This window comes from Ovis aries, chromosome 2 (assembly GCF_016772045.2).
Source record: "Ovis aries strain OAR_USU_Benz2616 breed Rambouillet chromosome 2, ARS-UI_Ramb_v3.0, whole genome shotgun sequence".
Classification (NCBI taxonomy): domain Eukaryota; kingdom Metazoa; phylum Chordata; class Mammalia; order Artiodactyla; family Bovidae; genus Ovis; species Ovis aries.
In genome coordinates this window covers 94,912,248-94,923,857 of record NC_056055.1, presented here as the reverse complement: position 1 = coordinate 94,923,857, position 11,610 = coordinate 94,912,248, and the positions used below count along the sequence as shown (strand labels likewise).

The 11,610-nt window shown below is 40.2% G+C and overlaps 1 non-coding gene across 1 annotated transcript; it reads right to left on the bottom strand.

Moving 5' to 3' along the window:
* Positions 1–4,802: 4,802 nt before the first annotated feature.
* TRNAR-CCG (transfer RNA arginine (anticodon CCG)) lies at positions 4,803–4,874 on the bottom strand. The gene has a single exon. It is a non-coding gene; the product is annotated as a tRNA-Arg (tRNA).
* Positions 4,875–11,610: the final 6,736 nt, after the last annotated feature.

Genomic DNA, 11,610 nt, shown 5'->3' with positions numbered 1-11,610 from the left:
CCTACAGACATCCATGACTGATGCAGTGTTTTCTCACCAAACACCAAACACAAGCACCCTTTCTTTCTTTCTTATTTTTTTTCCAGTTTTACTGAGACATAATAGACGTATCCAGCATTGTTTGTTTAAGGTGTACAAAGTGATGATTTGATATACCTGTACCTTGTGAAATTATACCACAATAAGGTTAGTTAACACATTCATCACTTCATATAGTTACCTTTTTATGTGTAGGGTGAGAACTTTTAAGATCTACTTTCTTAGCAACTTTCACATATGCAACACAGTAGTGCTGACTGTAGTCACCAGGCTGTATGTACATTACATCTCTAGAAAGTATTCATCTTATAAATGGAAGTTTGTACCCTTTGACCACCCATTTCCCCCACCGTCTTGCCCTGGTGATGACCAATTTACTCTTTCTATTTTCAGAAGATTACCTTCTTCTTAGAATAGCCTAGGAATCAGGTAGAAGTCAAATAGCTTTTTTAGAGCTTCTATTTAAGAGATGATGGAATGGGTTCAGAGAAAGGGAAAGAAATTTGTTGAGTCTCTCAAAGGAAGGTGCTGAAAAAAAGAATCAGAAGATGGCATCCACTTTGTTTTGTGACATCTCTGCTGTTTTAATGTTTTGAGATTCTAAAATAGGGAACATGTCCATTTCTGGCATTTAGATGCCACATCAGAACCAACATCAGAACCGCATCTTTCCCCAACAGAAACCTCTAGGAAACATACAGATATGGGCATTTTGAATAATAAACAAGTTGCTTTTCTAAATGACATTGCCTCTTTTCACTTTTCAGTGTAGTTGTATGAAGGCTGTATTATTTTAAAAAAATTTTATTCTTTAAGAATGCTCTTCACCTGGCCTCTCCCTAATGCCTGCCCGCTACCCGTCAAGGGAAGGTACAATTTCCTGCCCACTGCCTTTAGACTTGACCACCTGGCTTGCTTTGACCAGGATCTGTGTCACTTCTGAGCAGAAACATTGCCTCTCCAGGTAGTTTGTTGTCACCTTGCGAGAGACTGGTCTGTCCCCTGCAAGTCCTCATCCTTGACTCACATCCCAGGATGATGGAGGAAAAACGTTCAGGCCACAGGACAGTGACAGTATATTGATGACTGGAGCCAGAAACAAACTTTTGATACTCTCAGCCACTAACATTTTCACCTTCCTTGTGGCTGCAGCATAACTCAGTGACTCAGACATTGTACATGTAAATGAAAATTTTGCAGGGAACTGGTATGTGCCCCTTTCTGAAGGAGTCTCTCCATTTCACTGTGGCTGGGAAGATGTCTGTGGATACATAGAACTTGATTTTATGTTCATCTGGGTCCTTGAGTGAGGTTGTATCATCCAGTGATTAAATTATGGGCCATTTGCCAATGATTGGATTTCCACTTTCTGTCTGTGTGACCTTGGGCAAATTGCTAAACTCCTTGTTTCTCTCCCTTCACCTGCAAAATGGAGACAATAATATATACCTCATGGGATTATTGAGAGAATTCAATTAATGAAAGAAGTGGTTCTCAATAGGAGTAATTTTGCCACCCAGGAGATATGTGGCAATGTCTGGAAGCATTTTAGTTAGAGGGCTGGCTTCTAGAAGGTCAAGGCTATGGATACTGCAAAACATCCTGTAATGCACAGGACAGCTCCCTACAAAAGATAATGCCCCAGTCCCAAATGTCAGAAGCGCTAAAATGGAGAAATCCTGAGCTAAAATGATTATTTAACACAATTATTGGCACACAGTAAGAGAAAATGAATTTTTGCCATGTACAGGCTTCCCAGGTGGCTCAGTGGATTCAGTGGTAAAGAATCCACCCTACCAATGCAGGAGATATAGGTTTGATCCCTGGGTCTGGAAGGTCCCTTGGAGAAGGAAACGTCAAACCCACTTCAGTATTCTTTCCTGGAGAATCCCACGGACAGAGAAGCCTGACAGGCTACAGTCTATGGAGTTGCAAAGAGTCAGACATGATGGAGCAACTAAACAGCAACAAGAACACAGCATGGTATTATTCTTATGCCCATGCTACATACTCAGTTGTGTCCAAGTCTTTGTGGCCCCATGGATTGTTTCCCCCATGATATTATCACATGGGCTTAATAACAACCTGGGAATGCTTGCAATGATTTGGTATAAATCAATTCCAGTTTTGCAGATTTATTCTGAAGATCTGTGTTCAAATGTAAATATATAAGTAGAGGAAAATCATTGTTCTTTCTGATGAGTTGGTGATGACATTCTGTAAATGTCACAGTGGGTATATCAACAGTAAAATAAAAAAGGCTACAAGTTCTCTGAATTTCTTACAGTGTTTCATGATATGCTTCAATTTCTAATAATTATTGTCAGCCTACAATGTACATTAGACAGGGTTTATGAAACTATGTGCATTTAAAATGTTATAAAAATATGTAATGCATGAAAGTATACTGCCTGAATAATATATTTACCCAAAGTATAAATAAAACAGCTCATAATAAGCTGTTCCAATTATTCAGGTAAACACTACCCTTTATGCTTGACTGACTTTCTTTGCTTTGAGTCATGAGAATAAAACCCGGAAATAATGTCTTGCAGTGAAATTGGGAAATGACATCATCTAAAGCATCCCTCAAATCTGATATAAATTGTCCTAACTCTTACTTTTTGTCAGTGTTCAAGGGCAATCCAGAATTGCTTTAGGAATCTACTCTTCCTAACAAGAAACTTTGCTGATGATTAAAGCCAGGAGTGAATTGTGTGGAAAGCTGTTGGTCTTAATGGAAAGCCTGGCAGATACTTGGTTTCCAGTGTTAGTGACTAACCATCTGGTAACCTTGAGGGAGACATTTTCTAGGCATGAATTTATTCATCTTTAAGATGAATATGTAAAGTGAGTTAGATCTCTGCCTTCCTCTCCAGTTTATATATAAATTACATAAATCATATAAATTTGTGTCTCTGTGTGCCCATTTTATATACACAAGCTTTCAGGTTCATGGAAGGACTGCCCTTGTTTTGAGTGTCTTTTCAATGGGAAGGCAACTGAATTAAGTGTCTCAAAATCATTGCTGATCAACTGTTTTCTTCTGTGTTTGGCTACTGTTTTGCTTTTAGGCTGTGGCTGACTTTTTCTTTTTCTTTTTTTATTTGAAAATCTAGTGGGAGACTAACCTCTAGCATTGAAGGATAGGAAAGCACAGTAAAAGGTCCTCTTAGATACTTCCATAGGAAATAATAATAGTAATGATAGCCATCACAGTTCTGATACAGTGTTCTATGCTGTATTTTACATACACTATCTCAGTAAATTGTAACAATAACCATGAGATAGAGACATTACTATCCATTTCTCCTTGTGTGTAAATGGAAACTTAATGAACTTTCAAAACCAAGTAGCATGTGTGAGTCTAACCAAGGCTGTCAGTACATATCTTAACCATTGTGCCTTTATAGCTAAATGCCTCTGCTTGATTCCTTTCACAAAAAGTGATAAAAACATGGACTTCTTAGAAAGTGAGGCCATATTTCTTTTCTCTGAATATGTGATTTACTTTTGCTTCTCTGGGACCATTAATTTTTCTTTCCATGTATCTGCTTGCATTTATCTCTACACTCGCGTTGCTACCCTGGAGGGGGAAATGGCACCCCACTCCAGTACTCTTGCCTGGAAAACCCCATGGACAGAGGAGCCTGGCAGGCTACAGTCCATGGGGTCGCTAAGAGTCGGACACGACTGAGCGACTTCACTTCACTTACCTTCGCGTTGCTAACTTTGCAGTCATAATTCTCCTTTCTCTCGGGCCAGCTGAGTGGCAGTGAAGAGGAACCACAGACCAGCCTGACGGCTGTGGCAGTACAGAAAGCTGATGAAACACTAGCTATTTACCAATCACGATAGCTCATGTCTTTGGTGTTTTTTTTTTTTTTTTTAACACCAAGAAAACGTTTTAATTAAACTACAGAAACAATGGCTATAGTACAGAATATTCATGAGCAAAAAGATACACCATGTTATAAGTACTTACAAAATTACAAACCATTTGTTTGCTTCCTTAACATTTTCCATATTTTAAGTTCGTACATGAAGATGATCAGATTTACCATTTTGAGGGGAAGAGGAAGAAAAAAAAAAAGGTGTATTTATCATCGCTAGATGTGCTCACTGTATGCTCCATTTTTTATATGCAAGGCCCAGGTGACTGGAAGTGCAGTTGTCAGGCATTTTAATAAACTGGACAGCCATTTGTTTCTGCACGACAAGGCATCTTTACACAGGTAGCTCATGTCTTTGAAAATCCTTTGTCTCTACATGGAAGAAGATCAGTTTTGAGCATTTTTTGGGAAAAATAAGACTATGGTCTCCAGATGACATCACTGTGGACTTCAAGACCCAAGACCTTTGTTTCCTTTTCAAGAAGATGGCTCAATCTATGAGAATGCATAATTTTTTCAGATATATAAATTCTCTGTCAACTATTGGATATATAAATTGTCTATAAACTATCAACTTATTGGGGAAAACATAAATAGTATTTCATTTCTGTTAGTTATTTGATATTAAAAATCTCTAATGTCTAGACCACCAAAAATATATATTCTAGGATTTTTTAATTCCACCTTTACAGACTGCTTACTGTGTGCCACTTTCTCATGCATTATGTTGTTTAATCAACATAGTGAAGTCGCTCAGTCGTGTCCAACTCTTTGCGACCCCATGGACTGTAGCCTACCAGGCTTCTCTGTCCATGGGATTCTCTAGGCAAGAATACTGGAGTGGGTTACCATTTCCTTCTCCAGGGGATCTTCCCAACCCAGGGATCGAACCCGGGTCTCCCGCATCGGAGGCAGACGCTTTAACCTCTGAGCCACCAGGGAACTCTCTGGGTTAAGTGCTGTTGTTATCACCATTTTACAGATGAGAAGACTGAGGCTTAGAGAGTAGTAACTTTATCGGTGATCCACAGCTAAGAGATGGTAATTCCAGGACTCAAACCCAGGCCTATACCCTTAAGCATTATATCGCTCTACTGGGCAAAAAGAAATCAGATTCCACTAGCTCCCGAATTCTTCCATCCTGAATTTTTAGAAGTCTTGCTGAGGAGGTATTTGTTATTCAAAAAAATCAAGCATTTTTTCAGAGTTCAAATCTGAGCAACTTATAGAAAATTACTTGAGGAATTGATATTTGTGAAGGGTGGATTCATGCAAATGTTTGTATCATTTCATATAAAGGTCTCTGACTTCCATGAGCACTTTTTGCTAAGGAGTAAATATATTCTAGTTAACTACACTAGTGGCATTGCTTTTTGTTCGTTACTTCGGCTCTGAAAGTCAAGTTGTGATCTGAGTTTCATTATTATGACTGATAATAATTCTGAGCTTCCCTAGTGGCTCAGATGGTAAAGAATCTGTCTGCACTGCAGGAGACCTGGGTTCTGTCCCTGGATTGGGAAAATCCCCTGGAGAAGGGCATGACAACCCACTCCAGTATTCTTGCCTGGAGAATTCCATAGACAGAGGAGCCTGGTGAGCTACAGTCCATAGGGTCACAAGAGTTGGTCACGACTGAGCAACTAAGCACAGCATAATAATTTTGAAGTTAGAAATAGATTGGGTAGACTGCCCATTAGACTAACAAAAGTTGTCACATGTTTATAGGCTGGCTTGGAGCTTGAACGGGCTGTAATCCGTAGCTAAACTTAGATGTCAGAAGTTCTATTGGTGTGTACATTGATCTTGCTTAGTATCTTAAATTGCATCAAGAAACAATTTGTTGCACAATTCTGTAAAAGCTAAAGAAGAAATCTCATAGGGCAAAATGAAATTGTTTACTCCACAGTAGTTCTGTAGATTCAATTTCATAATTTGTATGCCTATCTGTTATTGAGTTTATAGCAGAGTTCTTGGATTTGTTTTTCCTTTTATGGTATCTGCATTTGTTTCTTTGTATAATTAATATAAAATGTTTTCTTTTGGCTTATATTATTTGATTTAGCAAAGTCCTTTGAGATATGATTGTATCCTTCAAAAGTGGGAAAGCTTCTGTTTAATCTTAGTACATTCTTACTTCCACTCTTATGGAGAACATTTGTTTCTGGCATGCTCCATTGCTTTTAACTCTTACTCAGTTTCACTATTTCCTTTTCACTCCGTCGTTCCTGGGATCAGCATGTTCCCTGGAAATTTTGTAAAGAGAAGATTTGTTTGAAAAAGTAGGGAGGGGTTCTTCAGAATTTTCCTAAAATCGAATTTAGGAACATTCCCTGAACATAGCTAGAAGGAGGAGCCTTAAAATGTAAAGCCTTAAAATGTAAAGCCTATCTTGTTTTGAAGTGCTCTGTTTATGATTAGCTTCCCTGGTGGCTATCCTGAGAAAAATTTACAAGTAGTGAAAGCATTATCTTAGGGAGTCCTGGTTTTCTCTGTCTGTGTTTTACACCTACTTCTATTTCCCATCCTCTTTCTAACCCCAATACCTCGACAGGATCTCAGAATCCACACAAAGTCCTATGCATGCTTCAAGGGGAACTCACTTCAAGGGAAATGATACTGTTCTATATATATGTGTGTGTGTGTGTATGTGAGTGTGTTTGTATTGTTTCAAACAACCAGTGAATAAATTGATTCTCAATCTGGGTATTGGGATTAAATTCTGGAATAGAATATGAATAAAATAGAGGCCCAGAGTTCCAGAATATTAACCAGAGAGTTGAGTGGGAAAGATAAATCAGGGTACTATTTCACTGTGTGAGTTCTGTGATGTGCTCAAATAAGATGTAAGCATTTCTACATTTCTGCAATATACATTATAGATATAAATTTTCTCTTTCCCAGGAATATGTTAAATATAGTCTATATTCAAGGCATCAGTGCTCTTAAAGTTAGCCTTTAACAGATTAATCAGTCCTGAGAGTGTTAACAAAAATCTACTGTGGCTAAACAGAGTAAACTAAAACTACCCTTAAAGCTTTATGATATAACTCACAGTAGTAACACAGATTTCTGAAGAACTGGAATGAACATGTTGTTCAAATGCTGGTTTGAACAGATTCACTCACAGATTTTTGGTGGCAAATAAGGACACATGAGGTTACTTATCCTGAAGGCATTAATTATGTAAATCATCCAGGCCACTCTCTTGTCTTTGAATCCCTATTCTCGAAGTGGTTATAGTTTAGTATCCAATGCAAATCTGTCCAAGAGATACAGAATATTCTGGCTATATATTCTACATGATTATAGCAGTTTTCACTTTGATTAATAAAGTGATAGTTTGTTTTACGTGCCAATCTCTGTAAGCTTAGTTAATGTGGAGGGCCCTCTTCTCTCCAGATCTGATAAATTAGGTTTCTGTGCAGTGCTGGAACAACTTGGAGGAGATACCCCATGTCCAAGGGCAAAGGAGAAACCCCAGCAAGATGGTAAGAGGGGCACATTCACATTTAGAATCAAACCGCATACCCACCAGAGATGCTCAGGGGGCTCAAACAAACCTTGTGCACACCAGGACCCAGAGACGCCACAGAGACTGAGACAGAACTGTGTGAGTGTCTTCTGCAGAGGTACAGGTCAGCAGTGGATGCCGCAGGGGCAGGGGCAGGTGCTCTGGGTGCAGCAGACCTGCGTATGGCCTAAGTCCTCTTGGAGAAGGCCTCCATTAACCCCACCATAGAGCCGCTGGAACTTACATAAGACTGGGAAACAGACTCTTGAAGGGCACAGATAAAACCGTGTGCACACCGGGACCGGGGAGAAAGGAGTAGTGACCCCACAAGAGATGGACCCAAACTTGCCCGTGAGTGTCCAGGAGTTTCTCTGGTGGAAGCGTGGGTCAGCGGTGGCCTGCTGCAGGGTTGGAACTGCATGAGGCAGTGTGTGCATGGGACCTTTTGAAGGAGGTAGCTATTATCTTCATTAACTCCACCATAGTCAGAGAGGGAACAGAGTCATCAACAGTGTAGGGAACAAGGTATAAAAAAGGTTGAGAAGTGCTTGCAAACGAGACTCTCAACCAGGGCTGAACATTCTTGCAAACGAGATGTTCTGCCCAGTGTAGGGAACTAGGTTTAAGGAAGGTTGAAAAGTCCTTGCAAACGAGACTCTCAACCAGGGCTGAGCATTCTTGCAAACGAGATGTTCAGCTAAAAATCCTATTTGTTCCCATGGGAAAAGAACATTGCTTGCACACAAGGATGTTTCTCTGATTCCTCAAAAGGAACAGACCTTGGGACAAAACGGATTCTAAGTTGATAAGGAAGTTCCCAAAACAAAGTCTTAGCTGCAGTAAATAAGCCAAGGTAAAGGTTATCTCGCCCTGCGCCTGAGCACTGTATAGTCTCTAAATCGTAGTGCTTGGCAGCTTGCCCTGTAGGTTGTTGTGCAAGAGATATAAAATTAAGCAGCTGTAAAAAGCAAGTGTTAAAATATAAAGATTTAAACCACTCTGCAGTGTTGGTGTGTCATTCCGTCACCGGCAAACAGAAGTTGGATTAAAGATTTACTGAGCATGGCCCCACTCAGTTTCCCCCTCAGGTCAGTTCATTTCAATCGCTCAGTCATGTCCAACTCTTTGCCGCCCCATGAATCACAGCATGCCAGGCCTCCCTGTCCATCAACAACTCCCAGAGTTCAGTGAAACTCACGTCCATTGAGTTGGTGATGCCATCCAGCCATCTCCGTCCCCTTCTCCTCCTGCCCCCAATCCGTCCCAGCATCAGAGTCTTTTCCAGTGAGTCACCTCTTCGCATGAGGTGGCCAAAGTACTAGAGTTTCAGCTTTAGCATCATTCCTTCCAAAGGAGACCCAGGGCTGATCTCCTTTAGAATGGACTACTTGGATTTCCTTGCAGTCCAAGGGACTCTCAAGAGTCTTCTCCAACACCATAGTTCAAAAGCATCAATTCTTCGGGGCTCAGCTTTCTTCACAGTCCAACTCTCACATCCATACATGACTACTGGAAAAACCATAGCATTGACTAGATGGACCTTTGTTGGCAAAGTAATGTCTCTGCTTTTCAATATGCTATCTAGGTTGGTCATAACTTTTCTTCCAAGGAGTAAGCATCTTTCAATTTCATGGCTGCAGTCACCATCTGCAGTGATTCTGGAACCCTCCAAAATAAATTCTGACACTGTTTCCCCATCTATTTGCCATGAAGTGATGGGACCAGGTGCCATGATCTTCATTATCTGAATGTTGAGTTTTAAGCCACTTCACTCTCCTCTTTCACTTTCATCAAGAGGCTTTTTAGTTGCTCTTCACTTTCTGCCATAAGGGTGGTGTCATCTGCATATCTGAGGTTATTGACATTTCTCCTGGCAATCTTGATTCCAGCTTGTGCTTCTTCCAGTCCAGCGTTTCTCATTATGTACTCTGCATATAAGTTAAATAAGCAGGGTGACAATATACAGCCTTGACGTACTCCTTTCCCATTTGGAACCAGTGTGTTGTTCCATGTCCAATTCTAACTCTTGCTTCCTGACCTGCATATAGGTTTCTCAAGAGACAGGTCAGGTGGTCTGGTATTCCCATCTCTTTCAGAATTTTCCACAGTTTGTTGTGATCCACACAAGTCAAAGGCTTTAGCATAGTCAATAAAGCAGCAATAGATGTTTTTCTGGAACTCTCTTCCTTTTTCCATGATCCAGCAGATGTTGGCAATTTGGCCTCTGGTTTCTCTGCCTTTTCTGAAACCAGCTTGAACATCTGGAAGTTCACGGTTCACATATTGCTGAAGCCTGGCTTGGAGAATTTTGAGCATTGCTTTACTAGTCTCTCCCATCAGGGAGCTTCCATAAGCCTCTTATCCTTCTCCATCAGAAGGAAGACAGACTGAAAGCCACAATCACAGAAAATTAATCAATCTGATCACATGGACCACAGCCTTGTTTAACTCAATATAACTATGAGCCATGCTATGTGAGGCCAACCAAGACAGATGGGTCTTGGTGGAGAGTTCTGACAAAATGTGGTCCACTGGAGAGGGGAATGGCAAACCAATTCAGTATTCTTACCTTGAGAACCCCATGAACAGTATGAAAAGGCAAAAGATAGGACACTGAAAGACGAACTCCCTAGGTAGGTAGATGCCCAATATTCTGGAGATCAGTGGAGAAATAACTCCAGAAAGATTGAAGAGATGGAGCCAAAGCAAAAACAACACCCAGTTGTGGATTTGACTGGTGATGGAAGTAAAGTCTGATGCTATAAAGAGCAATATTGCATAGGTTCCTAGAATGTCAGGTATATGAATCAAGGCAAATTGGAAGTGGTCAAACAGGAGATGGCAAGAGTGAACATCAACATTTTAGGAAACAGTGAACTAAAATGTACTGAAATCGGTGAATTTAACTCATTTGACCACTATATCTACTCCTTTGGGCAAGAATCCCTTAGAAGAAATGGAGTAGCCATCATGGTCAACAAAAGAGTTTGAAATGCAGTACTTGGATGCAATCTCATATATGACAGAATGATCTCTGTTCGTTTCCAAGGCAAACCATTCAATATCACAGTAATCCAAGTCTATGCCAGGAACAGTAATGCTAAAGGAGTTGAAGTTGAATGGTTCTATGAAGGCCTACAAGGCCTTCTAGAACTAACACCCAAAAAAGGTGTCCTTTTCATTACAGGGGACTGGAATGCAAAGGTAGAAACTCAAGAGATGCCTGGAGTAACAGGTAAATTTGGCCTTGGAGTAGAGAATGAAGCAGAACAAAGGCTAATAGACTTTTGCCAAGAAAACACACTGGTCATGGCAAACACCCTCTTCCAACAACACAAGAGAAGACTCTACACATAGACTTCACCAGATAGTTAGTACTGAAATCAGATTGATTATATTCTTTGCAGCCAAAGATGGAGAAGCTCTATACAGTCATCAAAAACAAGACTGGGAACTGACTGTGGCTCAGATCATGAACTACTTATTGCCAAATTCATACTTAAATTGAAGAAAGTAAGGAAAACCACTAGACCATTCAGGTAAGACCTAAATCAAATCCCTTACAATTATATAGTGGAAGTCAGAAAAAGATTCAAGGGACTAGATCTGATAGACAGAAGAACTGTCTGAAGAACTATGGACAGAGGTTCCTGACATTTTTCAGGAGGCAGGGATCAATACCATCCCCAAGAAAAAGAAATGGAAAAAGGCAAAATGGTTGTCTGAGGAGGCCTTACAAATAGCTGAGAAGGAACAGGAGAAGTGAAAGGCAAAGGAACAAAGGAAAGATATAGCCATTTGAATGCAGAGTTCCAAAGAATAGCAAGGAGAAATAAGAAAGCCTTCCTCAGTGATCAATGCAAAGAAGTAGAGGAAGACAATAGAATGGGGAAGACTAGAGATCTCTTCAAGAAAATTAGAAATACCGAGGGAACATTTCATGCAAAGATGGGTACAATAAAGGACAAAAATGGTATGGAGCTAACAGAAGCAGAAGATATTAAGAAGAGCTGGCAAGAATACACAGAAGAACTATACAAAAAAGATCTTCATGACCCAGATAACCACGATGGTGTGATCACTCACCTAGAGCCAGACATCCTGGAATGCAAAGTCAAGTGGGCTTTAGAAAGCGTCACTACAAACAAAGCTAGTGGAGGTGATGGA